The sequence below is a fragment of the Miscanthus floridulus genome, chromosome 19, assembly GCF_019320115.1.
Source record: "Miscanthus floridulus cultivar M001 chromosome 19, ASM1932011v1, whole genome shotgun sequence".
NCBI classification, from domain to species: domain Eukaryota; kingdom Viridiplantae; phylum Streptophyta; class Magnoliopsida; order Poales; family Poaceae; genus Miscanthus; species Miscanthus floridulus.
This window is the reverse complement of record NC_089598.1, coordinates 111,318,180-111,324,903: the sequence shown is the minus strand read 5'-3', so window position 1 is coordinate 111,324,903 and position 6,724 is coordinate 111,318,180. Positions and strand designations below refer to the sequence as shown.

Here is a 6,724-nt window from a genome sequence, read left to right as displayed (position 1 = left end):
ACCTCCACAAAAGCCTCGAGAACGCCTGACCCCTACCGTTTAGACTCGTGAAGCTGAAACGCTGCTTCGTTAGACAGCCTTAACAATTGTGTCGCCTAGGTACAGAAACGTGGTTGGACAGTTTTAGTACACATACTTCATACCAAATGGATAACAAATTGTACAATTCGAGTATCTTACCACGTATCTTTGAAGCGGGGCTCTCTGTAGTTGTGTGTCGTCCCTAGTGGCAACGCCGTACACATCTTCGATCAAATCTCCCTCGTCGTCCTCGTCAATCGCCTCCTCAGTGTACGGGGGCTTATATGTGTCCTCGTGCCGCTGAGTATGCTAAAAGCTTCTTTGCTAACTTTAAAATAAAAATAGATACAGTTAATATAGAAAGATAACCATAGCCCCACGATAATAATATATATACTAGAAGCTTTTTTGCCAACTGTAAAACGAAAGGTGATGAATATATTTTACAAAAGAAATTTAATAAAACATACACGCATAATTTATTGCACACGAGACTGTTGATATCCCTAACAATTACCTATATGAATTTTACAAAAGCTTGCTGAATTTTACAAATACCTATGTGCGTGGCCGGAGGGCGCGGCGGGTGATCGGAGGGGGTGGCACGCCGGCGTGTGGGCGTGGCGGGACTGGCGCGCCGCCGTGCGCTGCTGGCGGGCGGGTGTGGCGGCGGGCAGACAGACAGAGGGAGGGCGGCTCGTGGGCGATATTTACCTAGAACTGCCGCGCCGTTAGGGATGGCGCGGCACTGCCGCGCCAAGATCGGTGGCGCGGCATAACCTGCCAGGTCACCGGTCAGCTCCACGTCATCCCCTCGCCGCGCTAGGAAAATTGGCGCGGCCAAAAGTGTTAGTTTTGGAATAAATAAATAAAACAGTGTTAGATTTAAAATTAGTTTAAAAAAGTGTTAAAAATAAAAAAAATTCACGGTGGCCAGCTGTTACTGGTATGGACGCCAGACTACATGCGACCTAAAGAGTAAGGAGGTTTGCAGAGCCCAGAGCAGGCCACCAGGGAGAGGCGACCCAGGCCCGAGGGTTTAGATGTGGGCATTTTTTTATGGTAGACTGGATGACCCTTTCCGGCGCATGGAGACAAAATGCCTACTCTTACACGGGGTCCCGAAGCGACGGCAGATTTATATGAGAAGAAACAATAAGGTAACAGTGAAAAAAAAGGGTTATGTGGCATGGCTGATCGATGGCAAGAGTTAACTATTCATTCATTCCGCCGAGCAACCAAAGTGCCGTGTGCATACTGCATAGTCGGCACATGATGAACAATGCAAAGCGACAGATCACAGAAACAAAAAAAAAAAATACTACTACTTGTGACGATATGAAACAAGCAAGAAGAATGCATTTAAGAGTTGCACGGCACGCAAGCCTCCCAATTTGAAAAGGATTGGTTTGGCTATTTATTCATTCGTACAAAGGGGGGGAAAGGAAAACAGTGGATCAGGATTCAGGACGAGCGTGGTTGCACAAGCTTCAAGACAGGCCTCTTCTGCTCCGACCACCGACGTGTCTTGATGTCGTGAATTTGCCGCTGCATGTGTTGCTTGTGCGCGTCGGTGTATCCCTTGAGCGCGCCACACTTCCTTGAGCTCCCTCAAATTACTTAGCCCAGAAATCTGCAAGGAGGACTGTGACCCCACGGAGAAGTGGACCTTGAGCGCCTCAACGCGCCAGTAAACACGGTCCTCCTCATCATCGAACTTTATATGTAATATGGAGCTGCACTGAATCTCGATAATCCGGGTGAATTCCCAGCAGAGGCCCATGTAGAGCTCACCGTCTTGAATAGGCCTAATCCGAAGATGAGATATGTGAGGTTTGAATGATATTTCAGGCAGGTCTGGCAACTCCCCTGGCTTTTCTATAGTTAGATGGAGCTTTTCCAGATAGTAAGGATGCTCCATCCAGACTGGCAATAATTTGTGTACACGCCCATACAGCTTAAGTCTCTTTATGGTCTCGGGTGGCCGGGGGATGTTGTCATCCAAACCATCATCCTTGTCGAGCTCTACTGACAGATTTGAGATGGGCATGATCAGCGATGGCAGAACAAAACTGTTGGATGTTTCCCTTGTTGATGCCGGACACGCCGAGCTTGCGCAGTTGCCTAAGCTTCTTGAGCTCCACAAAGATGCCCATGTCCTTACCACACTGAGCATTGACCTTGACAACACCAAGAGTATGTAAGACAGCCAGCTTTCCAATATCTGCAGGAACCGTAACACCAGCTGCAGGCCCATTATTATCAAGTCCACCGCCACATCTGCACAACTTGGACAAGAAGCTGGATACCAAAGTGCGTGGACGTGACCTGTTGTTGCATGACAGTGAGGAACGTGGCTGTGCTGGTAGGAGCGGGCCCGTGCTATTTGTACCACCTTCTATTGGCGTTGCTGCTGGTAAGTTTGTGACTGCTTGTGTCTAATGATGATGCCCTGTCCTCCTCACCATCTGCTGATAGAACATCACCATCTTGTGCTGATGATGATGATGCCCAGTCGTCTTCACCATCTGCTAATACAACATCGCCTTCTTGTGCTGATGATGATGCCCTGTCCTCCTCACCATCTGCTGATACAACATCACCTTCTTGTGCTGATGATGATGTCCTGTCGTCCTCACCATCTGCTAATACAACATCGCCTTCTTGTGCTGATGATGATGCCTTGTCCTCCTCACCATCTGCTGATAGAACATCACCATCTTGTGCTGATGATGATGCCCTGTCCTCCTCACCATCTGCTGATACAACATCACCTTCTTGTGCTGATGATGATGTCCTGTCGTCCTCACCATCTGCTAATACAACATCGCCTTCTTGTGCTGATGATGATGCCTTGTCCTCCTCACCATCTGCTGATACAGCATCACCTTGTGTTGTTGTTGTTGATGCCCCGTCCTCCTCACTGTCTACTGATACAACATCACCTTCTTGTGCTGCTGATGATGCCCTGTCCTCCTCACCATCCGCTGATACAACATCACCTTCTTGTGCTGATGATGATGTCCTGTCGTCCTCACCATCTGCTAATACAACATCGCCTTCTTGTGCTGATGATGATGCCTTGTCCTCCTCACCATCTGCTGATACGGCATCACCTTGTGTTGTTGTTGATGATGCCCCGTCCTCCTCACTGTCTACTGATACAACATCACCTTCTTATGTTGATGATGATGCCCTGTCCTCCTTACTATCTACTGATACAACATCACCTTCTTGTGTTGATGATGATGCCCCGTCCTCCTCACCATCTTCTGGTATGACGACGCCACCTTCCCGATCCCACACTTCACTTGTGCCTGTTGTTGCCAAAGTACGTGGCCTGTTGTTGCCTGCGTTTGGTGCTAGGACAACTGGGGCCGTGCTACTAGTACCACCTTCTGTTGGTGTTGTTGCTAATGGTGATGCGCAATCCTCCTCCTTAATATCACCTCCCCAATCCCATACTTCAGTTGTACCAGCACAAATGTACCGTAGCTTCTCTAGCTTCGTGATAAACAGTGGCAACGTCACTATGGAGGTGCCTCTGATGTCGAGGGTCTGCAGCTGCCTCAGACCACCCATTGAAGTTGGCAGACAATTGATCTTTGTATGTCCTCGTAGGGAGAGAAACTTGAGTCGAGTCAGTAGCTTCACAATCTGCTCAAGGTCATCATTAGTTACACCTGTTGCATCCTCAAGATCCAGCACCCGAAGCAGTCTCATGTTCACATTTTTGCTAGAAATGAAGAATGACTCCCACTTTCCAAAAACAGTCAAGGACCGCAGCCGTGAAAAATCGATGCTCTCGTATACAGTTCTGTCTCTTCTGTCCCAGGTGCTCCTTATGGTGAGGTGCTGTCCAGCACGTGCCGAGTTGAGGCTGCAGTCCTTCTCCAATGCAAACACAAGGTTATCTTCCATTGGCCGTGAGATGATGTACTCATGGAAGAAGCCATTGATTTGACAAAACACCTTATTGCTTGCTGACTCCTGGACTATGCTCAAGTTGATGAGCTCAGAGATGAATTTTTCCCCATTTTCCACACAAGTTCTACCATCGGAAGTGTCTCTGCAGTAACCCTCTGCAATCCACCGCCACAGCAATCGCCGCAACCTAATGTTCTTCTCTGCAGAAAAGATTGACAGGTAGAAGATACATGGCTTGATTGAATCTGAGCAAGCATCAAAGTAGGACTGCATCCAAGAAAACAGGGCCCTTAAACTATGGAATCTTGGTTCTGTCTCCAATATGCCCATGAGGTTATCTCTCAGAGACTCCAAAATGCTCGTGTCTGAGCTGCACACTTCACCTATGGCAGCTATTACTTTGGGCAGCCCACCACACTTGGCTACAATAGGTTTTGATAGCTCTGTCTCTTCAGAAGTTTATCGCTTGTCTTCCGAAGCTATCTGCAATCGAGAAATAAAACCAATTATGAAATATAAATATATTCTGTACATCACTAGCACATAAACCCGTGCTCCATCATTGTCTACAATCTTATTTGTTGCATAAGTACTAAAAAATTCATCGATAACTTTAGTATGTACAACCAATCAAGATTTCTTATATTTAATTCTCCTTTATTAATTTCTTAACACAGTACACATTATATACTCTGTAATTGTCATGAGGAATGGGCCTATTAGGCTGGATTGGGCAGTGTCACCCATTAATGTTAGGATTAATTAGAGACAAAGGTTCTCTTGCTTAGGGGTCCAGTAAGCCTCTCTGTATAAGGAGTGGACATGTATCCATCTAATTAAGCAAGACAATATAGATTTATAATCCTAGTACCATTCTCCTATCCCTGCTCTTGTGGTTACAAGTGAGTACGGGAGGGGATTACAAGTAAGAAGGGGACAGAGATGTGTTTGGAAGGTACAGATTAGAGACCCCTTTTGAATGGCGCCCCACCCTAGCCCCCTACACCACGTTATATACCTGGGGGCAGCGACGTGCAAACGGCCCATGGTTGCTGCCTCTTGCTGCATTTAGGGTGGCGCCTACGGCCGCTGGGGACAATTTTAGGGCATCATTGAGCAGGTCGTTATAATTACGGAGCAGTCACGCGGGTGACTGAGCGTAGCTAGGTGCCATCCCGCAGGCACGGCGGGACACTGTGGATTGTCATTGTAGCGTATCTGACCCAAGGTACAATCAGGTCTAATACATATGGACTTTGCAATAATCATGTATTTTCTTTTGTATATATGTTTATGGCCTGAGTAAATCATATCGCATTAAGAGATAACCATTGAATTTGACAATTATCATAATGTTGGACGACATGGATTAATAGATTCTGATGGTGCATAGCACTTCCTCTGTGTGCAGATGTATGGCATATTTTTTTTCGAGAACGTGCATAGCACGTGTTTCAATAAGAAGAAGTTAGAAGGTTTACACGGCTAACATCACATCATGGCGAGGTGCCATGAGCGATGGGGTTGAATATAAATACAAGGCACCGCTAGGCGGTGGAACGCACACTGTTGTAACTAACTAAGAAACTAAATGCGCGACCGTAGAGCTTGCGACGTTGAGCAAACCCGCGCTCAAGACGTTTGCGTCGCCGCCCGCCTCTTGCGAGCATCAGCCATGAGGAATAGCTTCCGCATTGCCACGCGCTTGGACGACGACAATGACTCTTGGAATGTCTCGTGGAACCGAGTGGCGATGGTCGCGTCAGGCGTCGCCGGCGCTGACCGTGGAGCGCTCGCCGAGGGCTGCCATTTGCTTAGCATGACCCGCTTGGCCTGCTTCTCCGGCTTCGGGTCGCGGTAGGCGGACTTGGCAGCAAGTCTATCACTGCGGCGCGGCACCAGGTTCTCGACCTGCACGCGCGAGACACGAAGGTGAGGCGGCGACTAGATCAGCGACTTCTCGAGCGGCAGCTTTAGACCGGCGATGAAGTCCTGGACAGAGGTGGGTTGGACTGTAGGCGAGGCTGCAACAGACGGAGGACGGTCCGTCCCGTGTACCAGCATTAACGGGCCATCATCGGTGGGCTGAGCGGGCTGCCCTTCGTGGGCGTCGTTGGAGACCCCGACGGATAGCTGCTGATGCTGTGCTTCATGGGTTTGGCTGGTAGCCCCGACGGAAAGCTGTTGAGGCGGTGAATCAGCACTCAACGGAGTCGGCCCATGTAGGCCCAATCCAACCTCTGGAACGTTATCCCCGTCCATGTCATTGGGGTGGTCAGCATAAGCGGGCAGCGACAAAAGTTTATCCCCACGATTCGTGGCCATGGCTGCAGGCCATACCATGAGCTCATACTCGTCATCCACCAGCCCCGATGCCCAGGATGCCGGCAGAGAGCTACTTTGCAGCGCCTTGTCCGGCTCCAAGTCTGAAAGCAGGTGCTCCGAGGCTGCGAACTTTGGCTGGGCGTGGACAGTGGCCTCCAAGTCAGAGACACAAAGCATCGGATCCATCCTTGGGTGTGGCGGTTGAGGCTGCGACAGAATTTGAATTTCAAACTCTTGGGAGGCCTCGAGCGACTAGGAGGGGGAAGACAACACCAGACGTGATGAGGGCTGGTGACGTTGCACTCCCTTCAGCAGTATGCACTGCCTGTGTGGCCAAGGACCGAGACACGGTTGGACCGGGCAGAGAATCTCTCCGACGATGATAGGTGGCGCTTGCTGGAACATTGGGCCCACCCAGGCCCAAGCTGCAGCTCCGGCGCGCCGACGGCGT

At 49.3% G+C, this 6,724-nt stretch overlaps 1 pseudogene; it reads right to left on the bottom strand.

Annotated features, from left to right (window-relative positions):
- Positions 1-1,317: 1,317 nt before the first annotated feature.
- Positions 1,318-6,459, bottom strand: LOC136526625 (uncharacterized; annotated as a pseudogene).
- Between the last annotated feature and the right edge of the window lie 265 nt (positions 6,460-6,724).